The 16,509-nt window shown below is 45.5% G+C and overlaps 1 protein-coding gene across 1 annotated transcript in view; it reads right to left on the minus strand.

The window, feature by feature from the left end:
* The window catches only part of ADAR (adenosine deaminase RNA specific), a gene marked incomplete in the record, with an annotated part of 1,768,745 nt that overhangs the window by 1,461,127 nt on the left and 291,109 nt on the right, over window positions 1-16,509 (minus strand).

The following is a 16,509-nucleotide window of genomic DNA, read 5'->3' on the forward strand; positions in this document are numbered from 1 at the left end:
ATTACTTCCTGTAAATCCTAAAATTGCTTATAAAAGAGGACAAAGTTTGGGTGATATGTTGATTAGAGCATACTATGTATGCCCTATTGACAAGTTAGAATTTTCACTAAAAACTTTTGGTACTATACCTTGCTATGGTTGCAATATATGCTCTTTTATAAAGCTTACATTTAATAAAATAAATAAGATATTTACACCAAATCAATGTTTTTCCCGTTATACTGAGGGGGTTATTTATTGTCTTAAATGCCCTTGTAATCTTTTTTATATTGGAGAAACCAAAAGAAAATTTAGGGTTAGATTACAGGAGCATGTTCGTGACATCAGGAGGGGGGGAAACAGAAAATTTGGTTGCATCACATTTCTTAGAAACTCATAATAGTAATACGGATTTGCTAAAAGCTACTATTTTAGAGAAGATTTTTGTTAAAAAGGGTGATAAGTTATTAAAAAATGTTATTGTACAAAGAATCTATTTTTATATTAAAATACAATACATTATCACCTAATGGTTTAAATATGGAAATTAATTGGAAATATCTACTTTAACAGATATTTTGCTGTTTAACATTTTTATATATGTTTTTGTGAGATTTCTATGTATTTTTGTCTATGGAGAGAGTGGAGTATCTTTAAATGTTATTTTGTTTAATTGTTTTATTGATTAATTAATTGATATTTTTCTCATTATTGTGTATATAAGGGAATGGATTTTTACCATGATTTATGTGCTCATTGAAGGCTGTGGTAGCCGAGGCGTTAAGACACGATTTATGGAATAAATATTTTTCTACGTGGAATCTTCATTGTTTTTTCTTAGGAATGAGTACCTCCCTGCTTGTTTATGTACCACATGACCGTAGTGTTGTCTGTCTATCAGTAATTGTCCTGGATGAAGCAGGTCCTTGAAAGCTGTCAGGGCATTTTGAACAGCTAGCATCTCTTTCTGATTGATGTGAAGATGCATCTGGTTTGCAGGCCATGTGCCCTGAATACATTTTCCTGCCATATGGGCCTCCCAGGCATAATCTGATGCATCCGTTGTCAGGGTCTGTCTGGCTGTGGGTAAACTGAATGGCAGACCCTTGTGGTGACAGGCTTCTGCCCACCATCGAAACTACTGTTGTAGGGAGGGAATGCGTGCAATTACTGTCTCCAGGCTGTGGCAGTGCTGAGTACAAACACTTTTCAGATACCATTATAGTTTCATCATATGTAGTCTGGCATATGTAATTAGAATGCAGGATGCCATGAAACCCAAGGCCTGCAGGATTTTCCTTGCAGATAAGTGGGTTTTTGTTGCCAATTTCTTGAAGTAGTCAGTTGTTTTTGCTCGCCTGGCGTGAGATAAGCCATCTGGGCAGTTGTATTTAAGCTTGCACCCAGGAATATTATCTCTTGAGAGGGCACTAATTTTGATTTATTTTCATTTACTGTGTACCCTAGGCCAATTAGTAATCTTTTTACAAACGCCAGATGCTTGAGAGTGTCTTTGTTCTCTGCTTGAATTAGGCAGTCGTCTAAGTAGGGATATATTTGAATTCCTTTTTGTCTGCAAAACACAATTACTGGTGCCAGGCATTTTGTAAAGACCCTGGGCACAGTGGATAAGACAAAGGGCAGTGCAGAGAATTGGTAATGCATTGAGCCAGCTATGTACCTGAGGTATCTTCTGCAAGATTGTCTGATTGGGACATGCAGGTATGACTCTTTTAGGTCCAAAGTTACGAGCCAAGCCCTCTTGCCCAGCATGGGCAGTAGCTGCTGAAGAGTCAACATCTTGAATTTTGGAACTTCCAGAAATGTATTTAGTATAGACAGGTCCAAAATTGGTCTCCAGGTTTTGTCCTTCCTGGGTACTAGAAAATGTCTGAGTAAACTCCTTGCCCCTGCTCTTGTTGTGGTACTTGCTGAATGGCCCTCATGTCCGTGAGGGCTGTAATTTGTTTTTGTGCCTCTGCCCATTGATTGTGTGGCAGGTACAGCATGCCCTTTGACCTTGGTAGGGTGTGAAAATGGAACCTGTAAGGCTTGGGACACTATGTTCAGAACCCATTTGTCTTGGGTAACCATTTGCCAATTTGATGAAAAAAGTGCTAGTTTTCTCCCTAAGGGGGCTGTCAAAAGAAAATTGCTTGGAACTGGTAGAGGAAAGTCATTGGGACTGTTTCCTGTAAGGCTGTGATTTGTCTTCTCCGCTTTTGGAGGTAGGAGCACCCCATTGTTTAGGCCTGTACGAGCCTTGGGGCCGAGATCTGCCTCTGGGACACCTGTATCTGCCTGAGACTGGAAAGGACCAATTTTTAGAAGGCTAGTTCCTGCTAAACCTGGGTAGCTGCACCTGTAAGAAATCCTTTACTGCCTGCATAGATTTTGCTTTATCCTCCATTTTATTTCAACACCTCTTCTGCTTTAATACCAAACAAAGCATCATGCAGTAATGGTGCATCTAATAATTTTGCTTTAACATGATCAGGCAGATTTTGTTCCTTTAACCAAGCATGCCTTCTAATAACAGAATCTGTAACAGCAGCCCTGCAAGAGGCCTCCAGTGAATCATAACCACATTGCATAGTATGCTTTCCCACTTGTTCAGTTGCATGCAATAAATCCTGCAATTCCTTGTTCTCTGAACATTCAGTATTTGTCAACATTTTCTGTTTAAGTAGTGACATTAAATATTGCTGATATTTAAGCATATGAAATTGACAATTTAAAGCCCTTACAGCCAGGGTGGCAGAAGTGCAAACTTTTTCCCCCATCTGTCTAGAGCCCTAGAATCCCTATCAGAGGGGACAGGGTTTTTTTGCAGTGGAAGCTTTAACCCCCTTGGGACCCTGAGATTAGTTTCTGGGTCAGCAGCGGGGTTTTTATATAGGAATTTATGAGAATCCGGGACCCTGTATCTGTCTGGCTTAGCAGGTGCAAAGGATAGAGAGTCAGGGGGCAGACCGGACTCTGAAAATACATCTACAATGTTTAAGAACAGGTGGAATAGCAAGGGGTCTATGCTGAGGAAGAAGCGGGAAGTCTCAGAGCCTTTTCTTAGACTTAGAATAATCTTGGCTCTCCCAGTGGAAATGCTCCCTCATATTATGCAGTGTTTCCCCAAAAGAATATTCCTCAGGAGGAGAGGCTGAAGGAATGGATTCTTCAGCATCAGAATCCTCATAGGGATGCATGGAATAATCCTGTTCAGAAGAAGAATCAGAGGAAATAGATACCTAATCAGAAGAATCATACTCTGTCTCTTGCCTAGGCCTCTTATCAGAAGGGGGATGGGAGCCCCTGATCAAAGTAATTATGTCTTTGGCCATTTTGAGCATCTGTTTTTAGGCATGGAAGTCTAAGTAGGAGAATACTGTACTTGTTTCTTTGTCTTTAGAGCTGCTTTAGTCTTTGAAGCTGAATATGGCTTAATACATAGTTGTGTAGGTCTGAAGACACCCTCAGAAGCAGATGCCTGCTCAGCGGCTCCGGACCCATCTGAGGGATTGATTTCAGAGTGTCCAATACCTTGAGCTTCCAGAGGCCCAGTCGGCTCCACGTGTGGCTCTGAGGTAGCGGGCACCAGGGGCTGCGAAAGCACCTCACTGAGAACTGGCAAACCGGCAACTGGCCTAGTAGAGGCTTAGTCTGTTCTGGACCTCTGGTGCCTATCCTTGTCCTTGCGTTTTTTGTAACCTCCAGTTGTCAGCTGTTCTGACGGCATTATATAATTAAATCTTCGGCCAAAGTAATGAAATGCAAAATCGAACCGATGCTTGATAGTGTGTTGGTTAAATCTAGCACAAAACCGACAGCTAGCAAGATTGTGATCAGGGCCTAGGTAAGGACTACAGTAAGAGTGAAAATCCTTATGCGGTATTTGCTTCCCACAAGAAATACAATTGTTAACTTTTTCTGACATCGGTCTGGAGCAAGAAAAAAAGTTTCCCCAACGGGGTACTTAGATTTAATGAAGACTTCGGTTCTGAAATTCAGATTTGAAAATCTCAGGAGTCGGCCGACTGCCACTTGCGAACTGCTTTTGCTTCAGGCACCGTGCGGCAAGAAAGACTGAAGAAATTGGCGTCGGCTGCATCTTTTATACCCCTGGCGCACTGACGTCAGGGAAGAGGCGACAGCAACTGACGCCGGACCTAGACTTTGGAATTCTGGCCGAGTGAGGGTAGCCTGCCAGCAAGATAACCCAAGAGTAATAACTGCAACAGTGAAACACGATGAACATCTAATCACAACAAAAGCAGTCTCTGAAGTTTCAGCACCAACCATGCAGTTCCAGGATGCAGTAAGCTCTGAAGGCTTCAAACTGGAGTGGGTTGGATGAACTTTTGGAACACATGGGATAGATAGGGTTTGCTGCTCACCTTTCAAAGTACAGTACAGTTTTGTACCTACCATAAATGTAGATGTTAGAGTGCTCATACAGCTGCAGTCATTACAGATGGGTTATCCTGCCGTCAGGCGGGTCCTCGGTCGGCCGAATTCCAAAGTCTAGGTCCGGCGTCGGCTGTCGTCGCTTCTTCCCTGTCAGTGCGGCAGGGGTATAAAAGAGGCAGCCGACGCCATTTTCATTTTTTCTTGCCTCAGATGTCAGGTGCACCCAGAAGGAAGGCAAAACATAATATTATGCAAACATGCAATGTAGATAAATCAAAAAAAGTAGTTGCAAGCAAATACACCATAAAAGAATACCCCAAAAAGGTTGTATGATAAAGGTGTTTGTCATAAGGCCTGTCCTAAGAGGGGATGGAGGGAGGGTAACCTGGACTGCAGCTGTATGAGCACTCCAACATCTACATTTATGGTAGGTACAAAACTATACTATGTTCATCGTGCATACAGCTGCAGTCATTACAGATGGGTAGAATCCCAAAGCTAAGTAAGGGTGGTAGGTACTAAGTGGAACTAGGAGGGGCTAGTATGCCCTGCAGGACTGCTGTGGCAAAGCCCGCTCTAGATTTAGAGTATAGTGGAAGGTGGTAATGCTTGGAGAAGGTGTGCACTGAACTCCAAGTAGCTGCTTTCAAAATGTCCTTGGTAGGGACCCCCCCTGAGGAAAGCTGCAGAGGTAGCTGTAGCCCTGGTGGAGTGGGATCTGATGTATACAGGCACAGATTTTCCATGAAATGAAAAACAAAAGCGTATGCAGTGGGCTATCCATTTTGAAATTGTCTGTTTGGAAATTGCCTTTCCTTGCGCACCTGTAGCATAGGACACAGAGCTGGTCAGATTTCCTGAAGGACTTTGTTCTGTCCAAGTAATAACGAAGTTGTCTGTGAATGTCCAAGGAATGTAGTAGTCTCTCTCCTTTGTCCTGTGGATTTGGATAAAAAGGTAGGTAAATGAATAGTCTGATTCAAAGCTACACTGGATACAACCTTTGGCATAAAGGTAGGGTTGGTTCGTAAGGAAACTCTGTCCAGATGGAAAATGATGAATGGTTGCACAGCCATGAGGGCCTGTGGCTCCGAAACCCTGCATGCTGTGGTAATAGCCAGAAGGAAGGCTGTTTTCCACAAGTATTGTAACTCTGTTGAAGAAGCCTGCTCAAATGGAGGCAGGGTCAGCTTTTCCAATACGAAGTTGAAGTCCCAAGCTGGGACTGGTGGTTTCCATGGGGGGTTTATATTTTTTGCCCCTCTGAGGAACTGCCTTAACAGAGGATGTAAGAATAAAGGAGGATCTGTATTGTATTGTGCAGAAATGGCTGAAGCGTGGATCTTGGAGGAGAAGGAAAGGCCACTGTTTAACATCTCAGCTAGGTACTGTAAAATTTGAGGTATATTTATTACCCAAGGATTCTGGCCCTTTTCTTTATTCCAGGAACAAAATAGTTTCCATTTGGCGGAGTAGGTTTTTCTAGTAGAGGGTCTTCTGGCCTCCAAGATTACATCCTGCACCTCCTTGGAGAGGAGAGTCTGTTAGGAAATTAAGGTATTCTCCATGCAGCTAGATTTAAGGTTTTGAGCTGGTTGTGAAGGGTTTTGTAGTTGTGCTGGGACAACAGAAGGGGAACAAGAGGTAGGATCCATGGTGGCGAGTGTGACAGGCTCTTTAGGAGAGGATACCAGTGCTGCCGTGGCCAGTCTGGAGCAATGAGAATCATTTGTGGCCTCTCTGCTCTGGCTTTTAATAGAACTTTGGTCAGTAGAGGAAGAGGCGGGAAGGCATAGACTGTCAATGTTGTCCAATTGAAGGAGAGTGCGTCCACTTTCCAGGCCTGTGGATGATAGGTCCTTCAACAGAATTTTTTCAACTGGTAATTTCTGTGGGTAGCAAATAGATCTATGTCTGGCTGTCCCCATGCCGGAGTTATCTTTGAGAATACTTGAGGATGCAACTTCCATTCGTGTGGGTCTGTCATGTTTCTGCTTAAGTTGTCTGCCAGTGTGTTTTCCTTCCCTGGCAGGAATTGTGCCTGTAGTTGAATTTGCAATTCCAGAGCAGAGTTCCACAGGGTCATGGCTTGTCTGCACAGGGGGTACGAATGAGTTCCCCTGTACCACATGATTGCGGTGTTGTCTGTCCTTATCAATAGCTGGCCTGGTTGCAGTAGGTCCTTGAAGGTCATAAGGGCATTTTGCACGGCTAGCATCTCCTTTTGGTTGATGTGTAGGTGCTTCTCTTTTTGGGACCATCTTCCCTGAATGCACTGATCTGCCATGTGTGCTCCCCAGGCGTAGTCTGAGGCGTCCGTTGTGATGATTTGAGTTGCTTGAGGTAAACAGAAAGGGAGACCTGTGTTTCTTTGGCATGCTTGAGCCCACCACAAAAATTCCTTTTGAAGGCATGGAATGAGTGGTATAATTGTTTCCAAGCTGTGGCTGTGTTGAGACCATAAGTTTTTTAGGTACCATTGCGGTTTCCTCATATGCAGCTTTGCACATGGTATCAGTAGGATGCAAGTTGCCATGAATCCCAGAGCCTGCAGGACTTTCCTTGCAGTTAGACTGGTTAAAGTTGCCATTTTGTTGAAGTATTGAGACAGTTGCCCTTGTATGTCTGGCGTGAGGTAGGCCATCTGGGTGGTTGTATTTAAGCTGGCACCCAGGAAAATTATCTGTTGAGAAGGTATTAGTTTTGATTTCTTTTTGTTCACTGTGTATCCCAGGTAGTTTAACAGTTTTATTACAAACGCCAGATGTTGCAATAGAATGTCCTTGCTGTCCGCTTGGATGGCAGTCGTCCAGATATGGGTAGATTTGTATTCCTTGTTGTCTGCAGAAGGCAATTACTGATGCCAGGCATTTCATAAACACTCTGGGAGCAGTAGATAAGCCAAAGGGCAATGCAGAGAATTGGTAATGGGTTGGACCTGCAAGAAATCTCAGGTATATTCTGCAATCTTGTCCGATAGGGACATGCAGGTATGCCTCCTTAAGGTCCAACGTTACCAGCCAAGACTCCTTGCCCAACATGGGAAGAAGCTGCTGTAATGTGACCATCTTGAATTTTGGTACCTGTAGATATGTGTTTAGGATGGATAGATCTAAGATGGGTCTCCAATCTTTGTCCTTCCTTGGTACCAGAAATAGTCTGGAATAAAAACCTTGACCTTGTTCTTTTGCAGGTACTTCTTGAATTGCTTTCATATCCATGAGAGCGGAAATTTGTCTTTGTGCCTCTGCCCATTGATTCTGTGGCAGGTTTGGCAAGCCTCTCATTTTTGGAAGGGTGAGAAAGTGGAACCTGTAGCCTCTGTCTTTAATGTCCAGAATCCATTTGTCTTTTGTAACAATGTGCCAGTTTTTTGAGAATAATGCCAGTTTTCCGCCCAAAGGTGCTGTCATTATAGCTTTGTTTGGCAGGCATAGGGGGAAGTCATTGCGTCCGTTTCCTAAAAGACTGTGGCCTATCTTCTCCACCTCTTGGGGTTGGTGCTTGCCACTGTCTAGCTCTGTAAGATCCTTGAGGTTGTCCTCTTCCCCTTGGGCGTCTGTATCTGCCCCTTTGAGGTCTGTCCGTGGCTGGAAAGGACCAATTTTTTGAAGGCCAGTTTCTGCTGAAGCGTGGAGGTTGCACCTGCAAAAAATCTTTAACTGTTTGCATAGATTTCACTTTTTCCTCCATTTTCTTTAGTACCTCCTGAGCTTTAACACCGAACAATACATCTTTTTGAAGTGGTGCATCTAATAACTTTGCTTTGACATGATCTGGTAAGGTTTGCTCTTTGAGCCAAGCATGTCTACGTATGACAGACCCTGTGACAGCAGCTCTGCATGAGGCCTCTAAAGCATCAAAAAAACACACTGCAAGGTATGTTTATCCACTTGCTCTGCTCCATGCAACAAATCCTGCAACTCTTTCAAATCTGGTTGTTCTGTTGTGTCATTTTGCTTTTCAGCTGGGATAACAAAAACTGTTGGTACTTTAACATATGAAATTGACAGTTTAATGCCCTCATGGTTAAAGTGGCTGATGTATACACCTTTTTCCCCCACCTTTCTAATGCTCTGGAATCTCTCTGAAGGTAAAGGGTTTTTAGCAGTAGAGGCCTTTAACCCCTTGGGACCCTGTGAAATTGTTTCAGGGTCAGCAGTATGGCTTTTATAAAGGAACTGGTGAGAATCAGGAACCCGGTAATACCAGTCTGGTTTAACAGGGGCTGGAGGTAAAGAATCTGGATTAAGACTGGCTTCTGCGTACACATCATCCAAACTATCTAAAACAGGAGGGATAGCCAGGGGCCTATGCTGGGGGAGCAGTAGAAATTCCCTAAGCCTTTTCTTGGAATCTGAGTAATCTTGGCCTTCCCAGTGAAAGTGCTCCCTCAATGTATGCAGGGTTTCCCCAAAAGAGTAGTCCTCAGGGGGGGAGACTGAGGGAATAGACTCCTCAGCATCAGAGTCTTCAAAAGGGGAATAGGCATAATCCTGGTCCTCAGAATGGTCCGAGGTAATAGAAGCCTGGTCTGAGGAGGGGTAGTCTTCCTCCAATCTGGGTCTTTTGTCAGAGGGGGGTTGAGAACCCCTGATAAGAGTGATCAAATCCTCAGCCATTTTAAGCATCTGTTTTTTAGGCATAGGGCCTTGAGAGGAGGTCTGACGGCCTTGTTTTTTAGATTTGATGGTAGCTTTAGATTTAGTGAAGGCTTTAATAGAGAAGGTGGAAGGCCTGAAGACGCCTTCAGAAATGGCAGGCCTCATTTCCCCGCCAAGAGTGGCGTCTGTATCTGCAGTGGGAAATGAGACCGAGGAGCCTGAGACCTCGGGTACTGAAGACACTGATAAAATAGTTTCATCGGTAGTCAGGGGCTGCGTAGGCACCTCGCTGAGAATCGGTTGTCGGCCTAAGCGTGGTCTCAGTACTCGGTGCGGGCCTCGGATTACGGTCCTTGTCTTTGCGTCTTTTTCCTAAAACTGGTGTCGGAGTATCTGACGACATGATATAATTAAATTTTTTGCCAAAATAATGAAGGGTGAACTCTGCCCGGCGCGTAATAGTGCGCTTGTTGAACTTAGCACAAAAACGGCAGGCCAAGACGTCGTGGTCTGGCCCTAAGCAAGGTATATAGAAAGAGTGAAAATCCTTATGCTGTATTTGCTTCCCACAAGAAATGCAATTATTAACTTTGTCTGACATCGGACTGAGGCAAGAAAAGTTTCCCCAATGAGGTACTTAGCTTTAAAGAAGACTTTGGCTGAAATACTGTTTGTAAATCTCAGGAGCTGGCCGACCGGCACTTGCGAACTGCTTCTGCTTCGGGCACCGCGCGGCAAGAAAGACTGAAGAAAATAGAGTCTGCTGCCTCTTTTATACCCCTGCCGCACTGACGTCAAGGAAGAAGCGACGACAGCCGACGCCGGACCTAGACTTTGGAATTCGCCTGACCGAGGACCCGCCTGACGGCAGGATAACCCATCTGTAATGACTGCAGTTGTATGCACGATGAACATCTGGTTAAGCTTAAAATGGTCCATAAGGGCAGCTAGCCTAGTACCCATCTACCAACCTACCCATCTATAAATCTATAGACATGCCACTGGTGCAGCTGACACAGACTGAGAATGACCAGGGGAACTCTCAAAGGTAGGTACTAGGCTGACAGAGGGCATTTATAAGCCTAGCCAGAGTGTATCGGCTTTCGCCACCCCATTGATTAATTAACTGAGCCGCTGTTAAGCAGAGCTAATGAAGTGATCCCAGGGGTGTATTTTCTGTTACCCATCCACTCGTCAAGGCTTCTCTTGAAGAGCGTTAGTGAGGGGCTCTATCTAATGTAGTTAGTAATTTTGTTCCAAAGCATGGGGAGTCTCTGTGACAGGAATCTATCCCTCCAGCATGTTCTATTTATTGTTGTGGCGAGGTTTAGCTCACTAGAGAGTGGCTCGTAGTGACTTGGATTTCTTTAGGTGTCGAGTTGGACATGGTTTTGTAAGTCAGGCAGAGATCACCTCTGAGTAAGCGATATGCCACTGAATACAGCTGGAGTTTTTTCAGTCAGACTGCATAGGACATATGTTTGAGGCCAGTAATCCTCTTGGTGAGTTGCTTTTGTGATCTTTCCAGCTGTTGGAAGTGTCTTGTGAAGTACATCCCAAGTGGGGCATTGTACTTCATGATGGGTCTGATGAGTGACGAGTAGAGGGGCACTATAAATAGAAGTTATGTTCTTACCATAACGTTCCATGTTAGTTGTCTTCTTCTCGCCGCCTTCTTGCTGGATGGGCTCTAAAAGCTCGAGAGTTGGTTCCACCATATCCCACAATGCTAGGCGAGAGTTACCTCAGATCTCGTTTGTAAGCTAACCCCAGCTTATAGTAGTAATAGAACAACTCTAAAAAAGTCCACCTCTAACAACAGGGAGAAAGAAAGGTGACCTACATCCTGATTCAGGAAATATGCAAACAGCATATGCCTAAGAAAGAGGTGGTAGAAAGAGAGGTCACAATCACAACTCCTCTAGGTCTGTCCAGGCCAGGGGGAAGGAGGGTGGGACGCGAGAAGAAGACAACTAACATGGAACGTTATGGTAAGAACATAACTTCTATATGTTAAGTTGTCTATCTTTCATTCTTGCTGGATGGGACCGCGTCCCTAGCACCTTGTCCCGGGTGGCCTAACGGAACAGACTCCTGAGAACAGTGGAACCAAAGTTAGCTCTATGCCTAGAAGCTAAATCCAACTTATGATGAGAAATGAAAGTGTGAGGAGTAGCCCAAGTAGCCGCTGCACAAATGGTGTCAATAGGCAGTCTGTCTTGGAAGGCTAAAGAAGTAGCCAAAGCTCTGGTAGAATGGGCCTTAGGTTTATTAGGCAGCTTTTGGTGTCTAATCTCATAAACAAGGGTAATCAGAGATGTAAGCCATCTAGATAATATGATACCTTTGAAACTGAAAGTCCTTTTCTGCTTTCTGCATAGGAGACAAACAGTTGGTCAGATTTTCTGAATTGTTTTGTTCTATCCAAATAGTACCTCAACTGACGATGAACATCTAGCCAGTGTAGTTTTTGTTCAGACCTATTGGAATATTCTGGAAAAAAGACAGGGAGGTCAATGCTTTGATTTAGATTTGACGTCGAGACTACCTTAGGCAAGAAGGACGGGTTGGTTCGTAAGGATACCCTATCCTTATGGAACAATAGATAAGGAGGTCGACAGCTGAGTGCATGAAGTTCTGAGACTCTTCTAGCTGAAGTAATAGCTACCAGAAAGAGAGTCTTCCATGATAGCAATTTTAAGGAACAAGAGGCTGCAGGTTCGAAAGGGGGGAGAATCAAAGAAGTAAGAACTAAATTTAGGTCCCAAGGAGAAGGAGGATTTCTTATAGGAGGTCTGAGAAGAAAAACTCCTTTCAAAAAGGCTTTGCAAAGCTTGTGGGACATTAAGGCAGACTCAGAAATACCTACATGAAAGTTAGAGATAGCTGCCAATTGAACTTTAAGAGTAGAAGGGGATGAACCTGCATGGAAGAGTTCAGCTAGAAATTCAAGGACTATTTGGATGGAAGCAGTGAAAGGATCTATGTCCCTTCCTTGAGCCCAATATGTGAAACGTTTCCACTTACTCAAATAAATCTTCCTAGTGGAAGATTTATGGGAAGTTATCAAAATATCTCGAACAGAGCGAGATAATTGAGGAAGCCTGGCTAATGTTGGAACTGGAGGAACCAAGCAGTGAGGTTCAGAGAGGGAGGGCGATGTAACTGACCCGATTGATGGATCAAAAGGTCTGGAACTAGGTCCAGATGCCAAGGTCGCCCAGTAGAAATTGATGTAGAAAGGGAACCACACCTGTCGAGGCCAGTAAGGAGCAATGAGGATCAACGAGGCCTTCTGAGCGATAGCTTTCTGTATCACCTGAGAGATTAGTGGGAAGGAGGAAATGCATACAGAAGTCCCCGGGCCAAACTTGGACTAGAGCGTCTCTGCTGGGTTGGCCTGGTAAAGGAATAGAGTGAAATAATGTCTGCACTTGCTGTTTTGGGGAGTAGCAAAAAGATCGCAGCAAGGCTGACCCCACTTGAGAAAAATCTCTCTCACAACAGAGTCTTTCAGAGACCACTCGTGAGGCATGAGGATAGCTCTGCTCAATTTGTCCGCTATTTGATTGGACTAGTCGGGGATGTGCGTTGCTATCAGAAAACGCTGAGAAGAAATCGCCCATTGCCACAATCTCAGTGCTTCTCGACACAGGGGGTAGGATCTGGTTCCGCCTTGTTTGTTGATGTACCACACTACAGACATATTGTCTGTCTGGATTGTCGTTCCCAATCGCTCTCCCAAGGAGAGAGTCTTGAAGGGCTTGCAACGCTAAAAGCACTGCTCTCATCTCCAGAACATTTATGTGCAAGTGGCATTCGCCTGGTTGCCATGTGCCCTGGACCGTCCTGCCCTGATAATGCCCCCACCCGATCAGGAGGCGTCCATTGTCAAAGTAGCAACCTGAGGGGACAAATGGTCTTCCCAACCAGAGCTGAGGGAAGACATCCACCACATGAGATGATTTCTGCACGTCTGCGTGATCATAATGGTATGGGACATTGGAAGTTGCTGGTATGACCATTGTGTAAAGAGCATCCATTGAAAGATTCTCATGTGGAATCTGGCTAATGGAAGCAGAGGTATGGCAGCAGCCATAATTCCCAACACCTTCAGAACTAACCTGGCTTTGATTCTGTTGTTGAAAAGGAGTGAGACCAGTCTGTGTATGTCTGTTATTCTCTGATCTGTTAGCCCCACATCAGAGACATGTTTACTGTGTCTAGATTTGCGCCTATGAAGGTAATAGTACGACAAGGCGACAAAACAGACTTTTCGCAATTTATTGAAATGCCTAACTTTTGACAAATGCGAAAGGTGTAATCCCTGGCCATCAGAAGGAGATGCTTGGTGGGGGCTGTGAGGAGCCAGTCGTCCAAATATGGAAACACCTGGAATCCTTGTCGTCTCAGGTGAGAAGCTACCACTGCCATGCATTTGGTAAACACCGGGGCAGTGGTGAGACCAAAGGGCAGGGCCCTGAATTGAAAGTGACTGGTTCCCAGCCTGAAGCGGAGGAATCTTCTGAGCGCCTGTTCATTTTATGTGATAGTACGCATCCTGAAGGTCTATAGAGCACATCCAGTTTCCTTTTCCCAATAGGGAAGGATGGACTGCAGCGTGACCATCCGAAATCTTGTTTTCTTGACTGATCTGTTCAAGATACTGAGATCCAAAATTGGTCTCCAGTCCCCTGTTTTCTTTGGAACTAAAAGAACCTTGAGTAGATTCCGGATCCTTGCTGGTCTGCTGGAACTGGATGAATTGCTCTTTTGCAAGCAGTTTTGAAATTTCCAAAACCGCTAGATCCCTTTGCTGGTGGAACATCTGGAAGGGATTTTTTTATTGTTTCGAATGCAAGAAAGGGATAGAATAGCCTTCGAAATGATAGACTGTACCCATTTGTCTTGAGTCAGGGATAGCCAGGCTTTTGGGTACAGTGACAACCTTCCCCGACTGCCTCCAAGGTGGGCAGCCGGGCAACACCTCAGGGATGCTGAAAGGGCTTATCAGAGAAGGCTTCTCGATTGCCCTGGTTCTGGAGCCCCTGCCTCGAGGGCGTCTACCATTGTTATTCCGCCTCTGCCTCTGGCGGGTACGACTTTGCGTCAGGCGAAGTCCCTTGATTTTGTTTACGGAACCACATTTTTCCACTTTTCTGGCCTTTGGGGTAAGGCCTAGAAGGAGTAGAAAACGGACTCCGGCAGAAAGAGTCTTGCCATCAGTCTCGCACCTAGTTAAGGTTTCTTTCACTTGAGGACCAAAGAGATGATCCATCAAACGGGAGTTAGTGAAAGACATCTTGAAGGGTCCATAAAATTGCATAGCCGCATCCAGGCATGCCTACGTAAGGCCACACCTGTCCCTGCGGCCCTACTCGCTCCATCAGCCGCATAAGAAAGGAGGCGCATGGAGGAGTTGGCTATCGAGTTAAGGGTAGCCAGCTGAGTGTTCATTTTATCTTGAAAACCCACAGCTGTAGGATCCTTCAACATGTCACTCGCTTCTTTAATCAAGTCTCTTTGAAGACGAGTGAAATGGCACAGGTAGTTCAGCGAACGCATAGTAAATGTCACTGACGAAAACATCCGCTTCCCGTACCTGTCCATGGACCTAAATTCCATGTTAGGTGGATGGACAGGTACTGAAGGATCAGCTAGTTCCTTCTTAGTGGCAGCAGCTACCACCATAGCATCCACAGAAACTCCTTTTGTCAAGAACTGCTTGTCTGCTGGTGCCGTTATGAATTTGGAGGGTCTCCTGGGAGTGGGATCTACTGAATCAGGAGCCATCCATGCCTTTTTAGCAACCACCTGCATGAGGGGGGACACCCAGGAGGTGGAAGGGCGAGAGCCAAACGCCTCAAGATATACAGATTCATCCTCCGAGGGGTTAAGGGCTGGCCAATTTCCCTCTGCTTCAGGATCTCTAGAATGTCTGCAAAGAGACATCTTCAGAAGGGGAACGGGGAACCCTCGAATCATCTAAATCTGTATCAGATGTGATTGACTCAGGTGAGTCAATGTGTTTCCTCTTACACTTCCTCTTCGAGGGCTCTTCTGCCAAATCAGGAGAGGCCTCGGAAGAGGATGAGATCCCACAGGGGTTCCTGAGGAGCTGGCTCTCTGCGGTCCGGGATGAGGGAGTGAGTCGACTTGACCTGAGGCACCGAGGGGAGGGCGGACGCCGACTGTGGAGTAGAGCCAGGCTCTAACACACTCCGCATGACCTCGAAGCACCCCTGTCAGGCAAAGCCAGAGGTCCCCGCTCAGAGAAGCTGAGAACCCCCGGCACCGACAGTGATGGCTCGAGGCGATGTCGGAGCCGAACTCACAGCTCCAAGAGGAAGAGCGGGGTCGGACAAGGGTCCGATACCACTCACCCCTCGGAGCCGACGATGGAAGTCCGATGCCGAGATTCTTCTAAGGAAGAAATCGGAGCCGACGATGGAGCCGAAGACAATTGTATCGGCTCCGTCGCTACCACAGTCTCGGTTCCGACGACCCGGCTCCGAGCTCAACGGAGTCGGAGGAGGAATATATTGGTGGACAAGGGCAGGCATCGTCTGATGAGTGGGGCTCTGAAGCATCTGGGCTAGTGCCTCGGACTTGAGAAGTCGACTCACTACCCTCTGAAGGTCATGATCCGATAGCCTCGATGACCTAGAGGAATGAGATTTATGGCTCCGTTCAGACAGCAGGGGAGATCCTGGAGCAGAGTGAACGGAGCCAAGGGACGGTGACCTGGACCTCTTCCTCGATGTCGGTTCCGAAGATCTGGACGGAGCCGACACGGAACTCAATAACCTCGGCTCCAGCCGGAGCCGAGGGAACCACAGAAACTGTGGACTGAGACTCATCGGCTCCAGCCGGAGCCGATGTAGGCGGAGGTTTAGAAGCCTTAGGTCTTGGCTCAGATGCTGGAGCCGAGGACCTAGAAGCCTTAGAGGGCTTCCCAGAGACAGAAAGGGAATCCTCCGGCTTAAGAAGACCCCTCAGGATCAACTTACTTTTTCTTTCCTGCAGGACCCTGGGGCTGAAGCCGTGGCATACAGCACAGGAGTCCTGCAGGTGCAAAGGCCCCAGGCAATAGACACAAGAAGTGTGACCGTCTGTCAGAGACATTTTCTGACATCACGCATCACACTTCTTGAATCCTGAGACCTTTGTGTCTTTAGACATCCTAAACAAAAGTGTAATCACACACACTCAACAAACACACTGATTACACTAAACTACTTTTAAAACTCAAAAATAAACAATTAACTAAAGTTTACCAAGAGTAAGACACACACACAACTAGGGGATGGAGAAAGGCCAGAAGGCCGAGAGAGAACTTTAAAGTTCTTTAGAAAAAATTGGGATTTTCGGAAAAAGGGTAGAAAACCCACTACTCTAAGGAAATATACTTAAATTCAAAAATATAGGGTTTTAAGTGATCTAATTTTACCAAAATTACACTTACCAACAAGCCGGTAGAAAAACCAACACCTCGATGCTGTAGCGGCAAACGAGATCTGGG

This window comes from Protopterus annectens, chromosome 8.part0 (assembly GCF_019279795.1).
Source record: "Protopterus annectens isolate FY-2018-M chromosome 8.part0, PAN1.0, whole genome shotgun sequence".
Classification (NCBI taxonomy): Eukaryota; Metazoa; Chordata; order Ceratodontiformes; family Protopteridae; genus Protopterus; species Protopterus annectens.